The 14,309-nt window shown below is 34.7% G+C and overlaps 1 long non-coding RNA gene across 3 annotated transcripts in view; it reads right to left on the reverse strand.

Moving 5' to 3' along the window:
- The window catches only part of LOC136032139 (uncharacterized), a 171,088-nt gene that overhangs the window by 135,277 nt on the left and 21,502 nt on the right, over window positions 1-14,309 (reverse strand). For all 3 annotated transcript variants that reach the window (XR_010618663.1, XR_010618662.1, XR_010618661.1), the window contains exons 3-4: window positions 10,524-10,617; window positions 7,441-8,278 (exon numbers count right to left, since the gene is read on the reverse strand). This is a non-coding gene — a long non-coding RNA (uncharacterized LOC136032139). The remainder of the gene's footprint in view (window positions 1-7,440; window positions 8,279-10,523; window positions 10,618-14,309) is intronic.

Genomic DNA, 14,309 nt, shown 5'->3' on the forward strand with positions numbered 1-14,309 from the left:
GAATCAGAAAGGCCGTAGAATAAATAGTTGAAATTACTAAAAATACTTTAGCATAAAGAGCGAGGTATTTATCTCCTCTTAAATACCTCGCTCTTTATGCTAAAGTATTTTTAGAACCCCTAATATGCGTAATAATCTCTGTTCGTTTTAAGTTTCAATGCTACTCCTTCCTTTCATTTGAAAAAAGTTTTCATGTTTATTTTTCATTGTTTTCTTATAGTAATGCTAGAAAATCCTGCGCCCTTTTCATTGAATTTTCCTTCCCCCATGATAGATTCCTCCAAGGAAAGATCCTCCAACCTAGCCCCCTCTCCTCAGCCCCACCCCCAAACAAAATAAAATCCCCCTGAAAACGTCTGTACACTTCCCAATAACCATTACTATATGTAAACACTGGTCAAAGTCTGTAACTTGCAGCCCCTCCCCCAGGGATTGTGGGGGAGTAAGTCATCCCCAAAGACATAGTTATTATGGTTTTCGACTATGCTGAACAAAATAGCTATCTCAAAATTTTGATCCGTTGACTTTGGGAAAAAATGAGTGTGGGAGGGGGCCTAGATGCCCTCCAATTTTTTTGGTCACTTAAAAAGGGCACTAGAACTTTTCATTTCCGTTAGAATGAGCCCTCTTGCGATATTCTAGGACCACTTGGTCGATACGATGTCCCCTGGGAAAAAGAAAAAAAAAAACAAACAAATAAACACGCACCCGTGATTTGTCTTCTGGCAAAAAATACAAAATTCCACATTTCTGTAGATAGTAACTTGAAACTTCTACAGTAGGGTTCTCTGATACGCTGAATCTGATGGTGTCATTTTCGTTAAGATCCTACGACTTTTAGGGGGTGTTTCCCCCTATTTTCTTAAATTAGGCAAATTTTCTCAGGCTCGTAACTTTTGATAGTTAAGACTAAACTTGATGAAACTTATATATTTAAAATCAGCATTAAAATGCGATTCTTTTGATGTAGCTATTGATATCAAAATTCAATTTTTTAGAGTTTTGGTTACTATTGAGCCGGGTCGCTCCTTACTACAGTTCGTTACCACGAACTGTTTGATCTCGTTAAAGAATAAAATCTTTTTTTTTACTCATATTGTAAGTTTTTAGCTCCCAACATGCAGGCAGGATTAAATAGGCTAGGACAGGGTATTTTGTAAGACAGTATATTAGGATAGAGTTTCTCTCTCCATTTTACTGCATAGATCCATGAGGAAATTTGCAAGACTCCCCCCCCCCTCTGGTAAGTGAATCTCTGAACTTCAGTGTTGTTTTTGGGAGGAAGGTTCTTTAGATTAACCAGATTCAAAGACCAATGAGGGGAGGACAACAAGTCTAAGTATGTCCTGATAAAAGCATATGTTAACATATTATACTTTAAACTATATTATATATATATATATATACTTTAAATATTATACTTTAAACTATGAGGAAGAAAACGGACGGATGTTTGAATTTGTTTTTGGAAATTAGAGGAAGGAATTTTAGAAAATTACTAACATAATAATCAGTAATTGGGTTAAGGTTTGGCGTCGTTTTGATTATATCATCTCGTAGAATAGCTGTGTGTAATTTGTTGTTAGTAAAAATTAAGGTAGTAGGTTAGGATTAGGTAGGACAACATATCAAGGAATGGGGGAAAACCCCAGCTCAAAATCTGACATGGCCAGAGGTCAAAAGGGAGTAACAGATATAAATCAAAACGAACTGTATATATTAGGGCATCTGACTAAAGGTGGAAGTGGGTCAAATAGCCCAAAGCAAACTGGAAAGGTCCCTGAAGCAGCAAAAGGATATGTGGCAAAGAAGCTCAGTATTCTGCTAAAGGCAAGTGGTATAAAAGAGGGCTATGGTGAGGTTATGAACAGATCAGGGCCAGGAGGCTCCATAGTGATTCATGTAAAAAATGAATTGTATGCACAAAAGATTCTTGAGATGAAAGAAATAAAGTTCAATGAAGGTTTGATTGTATTTGAAAAGGGTGACAAAGATACAATGTTTAGAAACAAAATCGTAAAAAGAATAGGAGTGATGTTTATGGATAAAGGAGTTGCAAGCTATGAAGAAACAAAGCAAGAACTACTTGAAAATGAATCTGTATCAGAGATATGCCTAATGGGCGAACCAAGTGATGAGAGAAACACTTTTGGTGTGAACATTACTTATAAAGTTGATCAAGAATTTCCCACAAGTATTGGAGTCTGGGGTATCAGAAAAAGTGAATCTCAGTATCTGCCACAACCAGTACAATGCTTTAGATGTCAGAGGTTTGGACACCGTGCTCTAGAATGTAGAGGAAAAGAGAGATGCATGATTTGTGCAGGAGCTCATAGCAACAAGGACTGCACCAGCAGTGGAGACATGGGCACAACAAAATGTGTAAACTGTGGTAAGAACCATACAGCAAGCTCAAAAGAATGCCTAATAAGACAAGAAAAGGCTCTTATTCTTAAAAAAAGCAATCCTTGAAGATCTGCCAATGCATGAAGCAAGAAAAAAAATTGCTAGTACACAACAGCAACTGCCACCAAATTTTTAAGATGAAAGTGTCTTCCCCCAGTTAGTGTCTATAAACTCATTCCCCTCTGACACACAAGAAAATGGTACAAATAAACAAGCACTAGCAACTCTTTCAAAAATGGTAGAGAAACAAAATGAATTGATTACCAAACTAAGTAATATTGTTACAAGTTTAATTATGATCATTCCAACAACCACAGCAAACAAAAAGAAGTTGAAAGAAATAAAAAAGAAGATGCAAGAAATAAAAGAAGAATCTGAAACTGAAGAGAATAGTGAAGAACATGACTCGGATGAGGCCATGGAAAATCAAGACTTCAACTCAAAAAGAAAGACAAGTTCAGAGTCCCCACCCACCATGCTTCCAAAAACAAAATCAAGAAGATCATGAGGATTATGCAGATTAATAGCCAACTGTCTCTCACAATCAAAGACAATAGAATTAAGAAATGTCCTTGTAAGAGAAAAACCTGATGTAGTGTGTGTTCAGGAAACATTCCACACAGCTGCTGATAAAGCTCATTACCAAGGATACCAGTCATTTAGATGGGGCAGAAAATCAGGAAAAGGAGGTGGTCTTTCAACACTGGTGAGTGACAGATATACTGCAGAGGAAAAAAAATTAGTTGCAGATGGATCTCCTGAATTTGGAGTGGTTAAGGTAAAAAATACTAAAGACAAGGCAATTAACATAGTTAATTATTATAATAATAGAACAGGAAATTTCACCAAATCTCAGTTTAGAAAGATACTTAAAGAAACAGAACACCCAAAGATAATAATAGGAGATTTTAATCTTCATCACACTCTATGGAATGACAGTCACACTGAAGATGGTAAAGCTAGAGAATTAATAGAGATACTGATTGATCCAGATAACGGATAGCTCTAGCTACACCTAAAAACCTTGCAACTAGACTAAATAAGACAACTGGGAAAACAACAACACTAGACTTGACTATTATATCTTCCTTGCCAGCTGCTGACCTGACTGTCTATTCAAAAGATGATTTTGACTCTGACCACTTCATCATTTTCACTGACGTGGAGTTTGGACCACAGCCCTCTGCCTGTGAAACAAGAGAAAAATGGTCATTTTCTGACAAGAGAATTGATAAGTGGAAAGAAGAAATATCAAAACTTAATTTACCCAACCTAAAAACACTATCTACTGAAGACGCTATTAAAGAAGTCACAGAAAAGATGATAGAAGCTGGGAAAAAACACCTAGCTATAAAAGGTAGCAAAGGAATAAAAAGAAGAGACGAGACCTAAGAAATCAACTGAAAAAAAGTTGGAAGCCGGGAAATATAAACATTTCTGTGAGCAGACTAAAAGCTGAGATAAATAAAGTGACAGCCCAGCTCAGACTAACTGTCAAAGAGGAGAGATATAAAGCTTGGACTTGGGTAATTCATGAAAAATTCAGAGGAAACATTCCTGCAAGATGCTTGTGGAGGAATTTTAAGAAATACATAAAAAGAGAAACATATGTGTGTGAACCAAAGCTTCTCCAAATGGGTAGACAACAAGCCTTTGAAGATGCAGAAAAAGTAGAGATCTTAGCTGATCAATTTGAAAATACATCTAAAAGAAGCAGAAGACAAGGAACCAATAACCTCAATAAAGCTACTCCAGACAATTACAAGCACTGGAATAACAATGAAAAAGAACCTTTGCTTAACTTAAGGGATATCCAAAGAGCAGTATCTGAGCTAAAGTCAGGTGCAACAGGAAATGACAGAGTCCACAATAATATGTTAAAAGCTCTTCCCATTGAGACCATGCAAATAATCTTAGAACTATTTAACAAATCCTTAAATGAAGGAGTTGTGCCACAAATATGGAAACATGCTATTATCCATCCAATCCTAAAACCTGGAAAAGATCCTAAGGACCCTGCTTCTTACAGGCCAATCTCTCTACTATCATGCCTTGCTAAATTACTTGAAAGGGCAATAAAAGCAAAGATTATAAAGGCTCTGAAAGGCAATATTCAAATTGAACAGTGTGGATTCTATGAAGGCCGGAGTACCACTGACACCCTAATAAGGCTTGAGCATCATGTAAAAAAAGGCTTCTTGAAGAAAAGACACACTTGTGGAATTTTTTTTTGATGCTAAAGCAGCATTTGATAAAGTAAATATTGAAAAACTTAAGGAAAAAATTCAAGAACTAAAAGTAGATAGAAGGTACAGTATGTGGCTTCAGGAATGGATAACCAGTAGAACTTTTTCAGTATGGATAAAAAGCACATTGTCAACTATAAGGAATCTGGAAAGTGGGGTCCCCCAAGGAGGAGTCCTCAGTGCCTTGTTATTTTCACTACACATAAGTGATGTCAATGCAGATAACCTTCAAAGAGCCAAAATATACCTATATGCTGACGACTTAGCTGTTACAGTTGAAGGCCAACAAAGAGATAAAATTCAGACATATGCTCAAAAAGCAGCAAATTTCATAGAACAGTGGGCAGCTGAGAAAGAAATTATCCTTTCAGAAGAGAAAACAACAATGATGATGTTCACCAGTGAAAAAAGACAAGCACCAGACCCAGATATATTCCTGAATGGATTGAAAATTAGATGCGCAGAGAGTGTCCGCTACCTTGGAGTTCTCCTTAATAGTCAGTTGACCTGGGAAAAACATATAGAAGAACTCAAAACAGCTGTAGACAGACGACAAATGCTTATTAATGCAATATGTAACAAAAAGTATGAAGTCCCAAGGGATGTTCTAATGCAGTTTTCTAAAGCAATCATCCTTGAAAAAATTGATTATGCATCTCTAAGTATATACATCTGCTAAGAAAACAATCCTTGCAAAATTAAATGCAAAATGGAATGAGACACTAAGAAGGACAACAAATGCATTAAAATCAACACCAATCCCAGCTTTACATATTGAAACATCAACGACTTCACTACCCACAAGAAGAAAAATACTTATGGCAAAATATTTATTAAAGAAGAAGGGAACTGAACAAGAAGACATTATCAAAAATGAGATCATAATGGACCCATACCTCATGGATTACAGATTTGAAATTCACAACACACTATCTCTAGTCAAACTTCTGAAGGACTTTCCAACAAACATATCACCTCTCACAATTCCAACTGACAAGACAAAAAAAAATTGAGGGACTAGAAAGAAATATCTCATGGAAAATCCACAAAGAAATAGGACAAAAATCTTTTTTGCACTGAGTGAACTGGAAAACTACAGAGGCTGCAGGAAATTTTTTACAGATGAGTCCAAAATAGGAAGTCGCACTGGCTGTGGTATACGGGATGATTATAAAAACTAGGAACCCAGCATAGGCTAATTGGATTGTGAAAATCAGGGAGCAAGTCCTCAATATGGGGATTGGAAATGACCGATTTAGCAAAAAGCAGGCAAACTTTTTCCCTCCTTTCTTTTAAGGTGGTAATGCGTGCAGCTTTAAGGAGGAAGGAGTACGGAATTTTGCCTAATTCGTAAATGATCCTGAGCGAACGCTTTTGGACCGACTCAATTTTGTCACTAAATTCACTTGAAAGTTGCGAATGCCAGACCGGACATGCATATTCCAATAACGGCCCGATAAAGGGAATGTATCCTAGGACCGTTAAATTTGTTTAGCAGCTTAAACATGGATAGTAAAACATTTGCTTGTTTAACAATGTTGGAAACATGTGTATCCCACTTAAGATCATTAGAAATTGTGACACCAAGGAGTTTAACATGTTTCACTAGCATTTCAGGTGAGATCGGGTCGCAAAAAACGGGAGTAGTTTTCAAGAAGTTGATCGTCATTATCTGTGATTTAGTGAGATTTACTTTCATAGTTCGATTCTTAGATTCATCCGAACATTGGGTTAGGATTTCAACGGGGTCACTTTTAATATTCCAGTGACATACTTCAAGGATCGACAAGTCATCTACATATTTCCATCTTTGGGGATGGAAGTACATGGTTCATCTCCCCTTTAATTTTATGCCCCACTCCAAAAAAGATATTGTTAATCTAAGAAAATAAAAAGTATAATTAAAACAAAGAGATTGGTAAGCCAAAGCTGATGATTTATCGTGCATCCTCTATGAGAGGAGGGGAAAAACCATCTCAGCTAATTCCAGAGAAATGCTATTATGATAAAACAAGGGTATACATAACGTTCTCTTTAATGAGAATTAAGACACTGTAATTAGATTTGGAACTAGAAACAATTAATTAAGTCATTACAAGAACTAACAATCATGAATTATCACTATTTTAAACATTAAATCCAGTTATATTCTTGTTGAATTGCGTCAACAATTGTATGACAAAACTAAATCCTTGGTTATGATCATTGGATCTCTGATAGATCTCGTCAAAGAATAAAATCTTCTTTTTTTTTACTCATATTGTAAGTTTTGAGCTCCCAACATGCAGGCATGATTAAATAGGCTAGGACAGGGTATTTTGTAAGACAGTATATTAGGATAGAGTTTCTCTCTCCATTTTATTGCATAGATCCATGAGGAAATTTGAAAGACTCCCCCCCCCCCCTCTGACAAGTGAATCTCCGAACTTCAGTGTTGTTTTTGGGAGGAAGGTTCTTTAGATTAACCAGATTCAAAGACCAATGAGGGGAGGACAACAAGTCTAAGTATGTCCTGATAAAAGCATATGTTAACATATTATACTTTATACTAGACAAACCTAATTACGGTACTTTGACCTTGTTCGTTTATGATTAGGCCTATAGTTTACTATACTCTATGAGTCTTAAGCAATGACTAAGTAGTGCATACTTACTGTTTTTGATGGAATTAATAAATAAAACAATATGAATGATAAAAAAATAAAATAAATAATATTTATAGCATTATATATATATATATATATATATAAAGATTCAAAACTACTCATAAAACCAAAAAAAAAATTACCTCAAGCGATAGTTTGCTGAGCTTGATTGTTGGCTTCATAATCCCAGTATCCTTAGTCTGTTGGCAGTTTAATCCAATTATCATATTTTTACACTCTTTACACTAGATTTTTCCTTCTCTACAATTTTCACAACTCTATCGCCATCAACAGCTACTTTGCCTGATTTCTCTATCAGGATTTCTTCAACCAAAATAGAACCACCAATAACACTATCTACATGATTTTCGTGAGGTTTATCCTTTGTCCTTTTGAAATTTGTTTTTTGGTTTTTATATTTTGTAATTTTTTTAAGGCCCTTTATCAGGTGTTTTTGTGTCACTTAAAATTGGGATTTGCTCACTAGCACTGTACACAACAGGAACTTCCGAACTTCATCAACAACAAGTCTTTGAACAAGTTTTTGAACTTCTTCAACTTAGTTTTCCTTATTCACTTCGCGACTCACAGATATTTTAGAACTACATTCAACTGAATGAGGCTAAGGGAGCACCTGTTTAAAAGGAGGGTCATTCACTGTTGTCAAAGTTTGCGACTGAGGTAGATGACTATCCACTTTATTGACATTTACCTTCTGACATTTGGCAATTTAAATTTTCACATTGTTTTGTACAACTTGCACTGGTGAGCCGACAATACTTGGATCCAGAATTGAAAGATATTTGTGTGAAATCTGCTCATGTATTTGCGCTGGAAGCGTTGAGTCTGAGATGAATGAATGACAGTTTGTGCAATTGGACTTTTCCGTGAAGTCCCTACACTCAAAGTAACAGAGGCAGGATATAGCGGCGAAGGCCCTGGAGCCTGTACTGGGGCATATGAGCTCATTTGCTCCATTATCTAAAAGTTCAAGTTAAATAATTCAAAACAAAATAAAGAAAAGAATAATTAAAAAAAAAATACTAATTAGCTTCATTGGACGGTGCACTTTGATCTACAATGATCTTCCTGGAGAAGTTATCCCAAAAAGTTTTTCTTTTAGCTCTTTCAAAAGAAGGTTCATTAGTAGACTAAAACCTTGATAAAGGACTAGTGACAAATATCTGACGATACCTCGGACCACAAATATAAGAATAAAAAAAAATCATATACTATGCATACTAAAATAAAAAAAAGGAGATATATAACACTATTGAAAGAGAAGCTGTGCAAAATATTTTTGCTGATATATCAGCTGAATATGGCGCATTTCAAACTAAAATCAGCCGTGTTTATTCAACAATAAAAACTGAAGTAAAAAGCTTTCAAACAAAAAATTCCAAATGCTTATTTTAAACCCGTTTTATGCCTGGCTATTAAAGACTAAGAGCTTGAGTCAATAAAACAGAAACAAGCAATTTATTTGCTCTTAATTATGAAGCCAAAAAGTCCAGATATTGAAACTATTAATAGAAGTATTACAAAATACATTTTGTTGAAAATAGCTGAAAAGCCATAAAGTTTTTTAAGCAAAAATCAGCCGTGTTTATTTAAAAATCGAAAAAAAACTTTCAATTCAATATTCTTTCGAGCCATTTTGAACAAAAAGTAGTAACTAATTGCCACAGACAAGTTTCATATTCGTTTCTCTTTAAACGTGTTGCTGAATGAATGCAGTTCACGCCTATAAGTCTTGATGACTCACCCTCTTTGCCGCATCTCAGGAAGGGATCTTGTGGGCAAGAGGAGTTGTCATGTCAATTTCCAAAATTTAGAGGAGGGGGGAGAGGGGTTCAATGACAATACCAAAAAAAGGCAACTTTCAATGAAAATAACCCCAAGACCAAAGAGGGAGGAAGATATCTAGGGTACAGTTTTCTATGCGATTTTGTAGCACCTCAAGAAATTGATGCTTCTGTAAAGCCATCTTTGTTCTTAAAGCGTCTGCTTTAACAAATTTGAAATGTTTCCCAAGAAAATGTTGCCAGTCTGTGAAAAACCAGTTTGTCATTTTCTATACTCTTTAAACACTGGAAGAGAATACCACATTTAAGCAGCATCAGATTAGGAATAGACCTTTAATATAAAATAAATACGTTATTGATGGTTTTGATACGACTGGGCAAATTTTCTAAAATGGAAGGAAAAAAATATGTTAAAATGTCAACATGTAAAATAAAATATAAAAAAAGCACCTTTTTTGTACTTCGTAAAAAAAACACGAAAAATAGAAAAATTACCCCCCGCCCCCTCCCAGATTTAATACATTTTGTCCCCTCAGCCCAACATTTAAATTGATTGAATTGGCACCATTAGCTGTCATGCAAGGATAGTTGTTCATTTAAGGATGGTTCAACTTGCAGGTCCCTATCATATCAGCCACGGATTGTGAAAATGTAAAAAAGAATCCCACTAAGACATAAGGGCTAATGTACGTTTATGTTACTGTACGTACATTAATGTACGTTTCCTGTGCACAACATGAATTCTTTAAAAGCAAAAGCATAAAAAAATTGTGGAGTAGGGGAGGCAAAAGTATTTACTTCATGAACATTTTTGTTTTAGGAAAATTTTCACCAAAAATTTTCAGAAGATTCAGGTCCGAGTAAGATTAGTGTCCCGTACAACTGATACCCTTTAATTCCTTCGAAATTGTTTTTTAACTAAAAATATAAAAGAGTTCATAATTTCGTGAGCAGTGAATAAAATAAAGAAATAACACCTCAACAGCCTTAAATGGTGGAATGGGAAAATTCCATCAGTTGGTACCCCATTTCCCTTTTTTTCAATTATATGTTCACAAATGGTATTTTTAACACTTTTGACCTCACCTAGGGTGCCAAAACACTTCAGTCGCTCCAATGCCGGGTCAAAACTATGTTTTTACTGAAATATTGGTCCTTGAAAAAATTCTGAGACGCCAGGAATAGACATTGAAACGACAGTAAAAATGTTGAAGAACAATTATATATTTGTTTGGTACAATTAAAAATTAATTATCTTGATACAATTAAAAATTAAAATATTGAGGAACAAATTTGTCTGGAAAGATTTGGAATAAATTGTTTATAAATTGTTTGGAAGAAATTCAGTAAACTTTGTTTTTTAAGAGAATGTAAAAGTGCTGCAAGCATGTAATATGGCCCCTAGAGGGATAAGTACGTACTTTTGAGATATGAGTGGTTAACAGCAACAGAGTGTATTGGACTTCGTTTCTAATGGGAACAGTTGTTAACTTGCAAAGAAACACTACACGTCACCTGAAATAAAATGATTTCCGTGAGGGAGTTGACAAGGAAACGAATAAGCAGAACTTTTAACTTTTTACGAACATTTTTTTAGTAAAAAATATACGTAACTTACGAATTAAATTACGCAACGACCTACTATATTCTTATATTTTATTAAGTATATGATGGGGCTTGCCCCCTTGTTAATACCTCGCTGTTTATACTAAAGCTTACATTTTGACCCAATTCTTTAAGAATGACCCCTGAATCATAAAGGTCGTAGAATAAATAGTTGAAATTACTAAAAATGCTTTAAGGTAAAGAGCGAGGTATTTAGGAGGAGACGAACCCCTTGTATGCGAAATAATTTCTGTTCGTTTTAAGCTTTAATGCTGCTCTTTACTTTCAGTTTAAAAAACCTTGTTCGTGTGTATTTTTTCATTGTTTTTTTTTTTAATAATGCTAGAGAAAACCCTGCGCCCCCTTCATGGAATCTTCCCCAATGAAAATCCTCCCACGTATCCAACTCCCCTCAACCCCCCAACCAAAATAATCCCCCTGAAAACGTCTGTGCACTTCCCAGTTCCCAATCACCATTACTGTATATAAACACTGGTCAAAGTTTTTAATTTTCTGCACCTCCCCCGGGGACTGTAAGGGAGTAAGTCATCCCCAAAATTATAGTTATTATATTTTTCGACTATTTTGAACAAAATGGATAATTCAAAATTTTGATCTGTTGACTTTGGGAAAAATGAGCGTGGGAGGGGGCCTAGGTGCCCCCCAATTTTTGGTCAATTAAAAAGGGCCCTAGAACTTTTAACTTTCGTTATAATGAACCCTCTCACGACATTCTAGGACCACCGGGTCGATAGAACACCCATGAGAAAAAAAAAGCAAAAAGAAAAAAACAAACAAATAAACACGCACCCGTGATATATCTTCTGGCAAAAAATACGAAGTTCCACATTTTTGTAGATAGAAGCTTGAAACTTCTACGGTAGGGTTCTCTGATACGCTGAATGCGATGGTGTGACATTCTATGGCTTTTAGGGAGTATTTCCTCCTTTTTTCAATTTTTTTATTTAGTGTTTCAAACAGTTCGTGGTAACGAAGTGTAGTAAGGAGCGACCCTGCTCAATAGAAACCAAAACTCTAAAAAATGGAATTTTGATACCAATAGCTACATCAAAAGAATCGCATTTTAATGCTGATTTTAAATATATAAGTTTCATCAAGTTTAGTCTTACGCACCAAAAGTTACGGGCCTGAGAAAATGTGTGTTATTTTAGAAAATAGGGGGAAACACCCCCTAAAAGTAAATGAATCTTAACGAAAATTACACCATCAGATTCAGCGCATCAGAGAACCCTGCTGTAGAAGTTTCAAGCTCCTATCTACAAAAATGTGGAATTTGTACTTTTTGCCAGAAGGCAGGTCACGGATGCGTGTTTTTTTTTTTTTTTTTTTTTTTTTTTTTTTTTTTTTTTTTTTTTTTTTTTTTTTTCCAAGGGTGATCGTACGGACCCAGTTGTCCTAGAATGTTGCGAGAGGGCTCATTCTAACAGAAATAAAAAGTTCTAGTGCCCTTTTTAAGTGACCTTTTTAAGTTTTTTACTGTTTTAAAAAGAAGAGTTGAGAGAAAGAGTCAAACTTTAGCGTAAAGAGCGGGGCGTTGATGAGGAAGCAGCCCCTTTCATATACGAAGTAATTTCTGTTCGTTTTAAGTTTTAATGTCGCTCCTTACTTTCAGTTGAAAAAACTTGTTGTTTTTTATTTAATTCCTACAGATAACTGAAAATTAGAAACAATTAATCAATAAAAAAAAATACAACGATTCATACAAAGAAACGCTATTCGCATCTATTCATAAAATAATATATTTATTCAAAATCATTAGTTGTGGTGAAAAATAAATTTGTTTCATTTAGTTTTTATTTTTAAGCCAACATGTTACATGTTTTCCTTTTAGCACAAGTTAGACCATGGCAAATACAAGAGCGCCATCTATTTCAAAACACAGATAACTTTTTCAAGCTTTGAAGCATAGAATAACAATGTGATGTCTTTCTTGCCATTGTTTTTCCGTTTTGGACATTTTGTTAGACAGCTTAAGTCCTTTGTACAAAATATCCTCTTCAAAGGGGGCTGTTTTGCCTTCTAAGTAAAATGCTGTTAAAATTACGCCCATATTCCTTTTCAGTTTTGTCTGACATCTGCATTTTTTTTTTTTTAAATAAATAAGAGAATATAAGAGAAAATAAGAGAATACATATTTTTGTTTCGTGAGCATACGATCTGAATATCAAACAACTTAAGAATAAAAAAAAATCTATCTAATCTATGAAATTTAAAGTAGTTCGTGTTTTCTTCATAAAGATTGAAGCATATTCTGCCGTATTCTTCGCACGATATATTAATATACGATATATATAACACGATATATATAATCGCACGATAACGTATTCTTCGCACGATATATTTGCAATAATCTACCCATATATCATACGGATGTTTAGTCTGGAGAAACAATTTTTATGTTAATTACAAGCTAAATGGCTTTCTCATAGTTTTGATCGGACGATTTCGCTAAAAAAAAGGGGGTGGGAGAGGAGGCCTAGTTACCTCCCAATTTTTGGTTACTTAAAAATACAACTAGATTTGTTTTATTTTTTTTACAAACGTTTTTGTTAGTAATAAACATACATACATTGCGAATTAGCTTATGTAACGAACTTATATATTTGTTTATTTTTATTACGTATATGAGGGGTTTGCCCCCTCGTCAATACCTCGTTCTTTACACTAAAGCTTGAATTTTGTCCCAAATCTTTCAGAATGACCCTTGAATCACTAAGTCCGTAGGATAACTAGTTAGAGTTACTAAAAATACTTTAGCGTAAAGAGCAAGGTATTGTGGAAGAGACGAACCCTATTATATAAGTAATATTTTATGTCCGTTTTAAGTCTTAATGTTGATCATTACTTCCAGTTGAAAAAAAATATTTTCTCATTGTCTTTTATAAATGATGCTAGAAAATACTGCGACCCCTTCACGGAAATTCTCTTCCCTCCTGAAAAATTGCCATATTCCGTTTCAGTTTTGTCTAACATCTGCAATTTTTTTATTAATAAATAAGAGAATGTAAGAGAAAAATAAGAAAAATACATATTTCTGTTTCGTCAGCATCCGATCTGAATATCTATTTCACAAATGATATCCAAGTTAATAACAATCAACTTAAGAATAAAAAAAATCTATCTACTCTAAATCTAATCTTAAAGTAGTTCATGCTTTCTTCATACTTACAGCATCATGTTTTATACCCCTTTCCAGATGCCTAAAATTTTAACTCAATCCCCATTAGTGTTTTAACATATTATCCCTCCTCTTACAGAGGAATACAATAGGCAAGTCCGGGTGTAACGTGGTACGTCAGAAAAACAAACAAATAAACACGCACCCGTGATAGATCTTCTGGCAAAAAATACGAAGTTCCAGACTATCTTTTAGCAATTGCTACTTAGTAAACACATTTTTTTATGCTTAGGTTTAAATCTTCTTATTCCACAAAAGAGAGCAAATAATTTATGATTTAAATGTGTCGGACTGGACGTCAGACCATTGACCTATCCTATCCTTTTTTTAAATCCAGGTTCCAATCTTGAAGTTTGGAAATTTTCATCCGAAGGTCCTCTTTGCACTTATTCAAAACTTTACT

The sequence above is a fragment of the Artemia franciscana genome, chromosome 10, assembly GCF_032884065.1.
Source record: "Artemia franciscana chromosome 10, ASM3288406v1, whole genome shotgun sequence".
Taxonomy (NCBI): Eukaryota; Metazoa; Arthropoda; class Branchiopoda; order Anostraca; family Artemiidae; genus Artemia; species Artemia franciscana.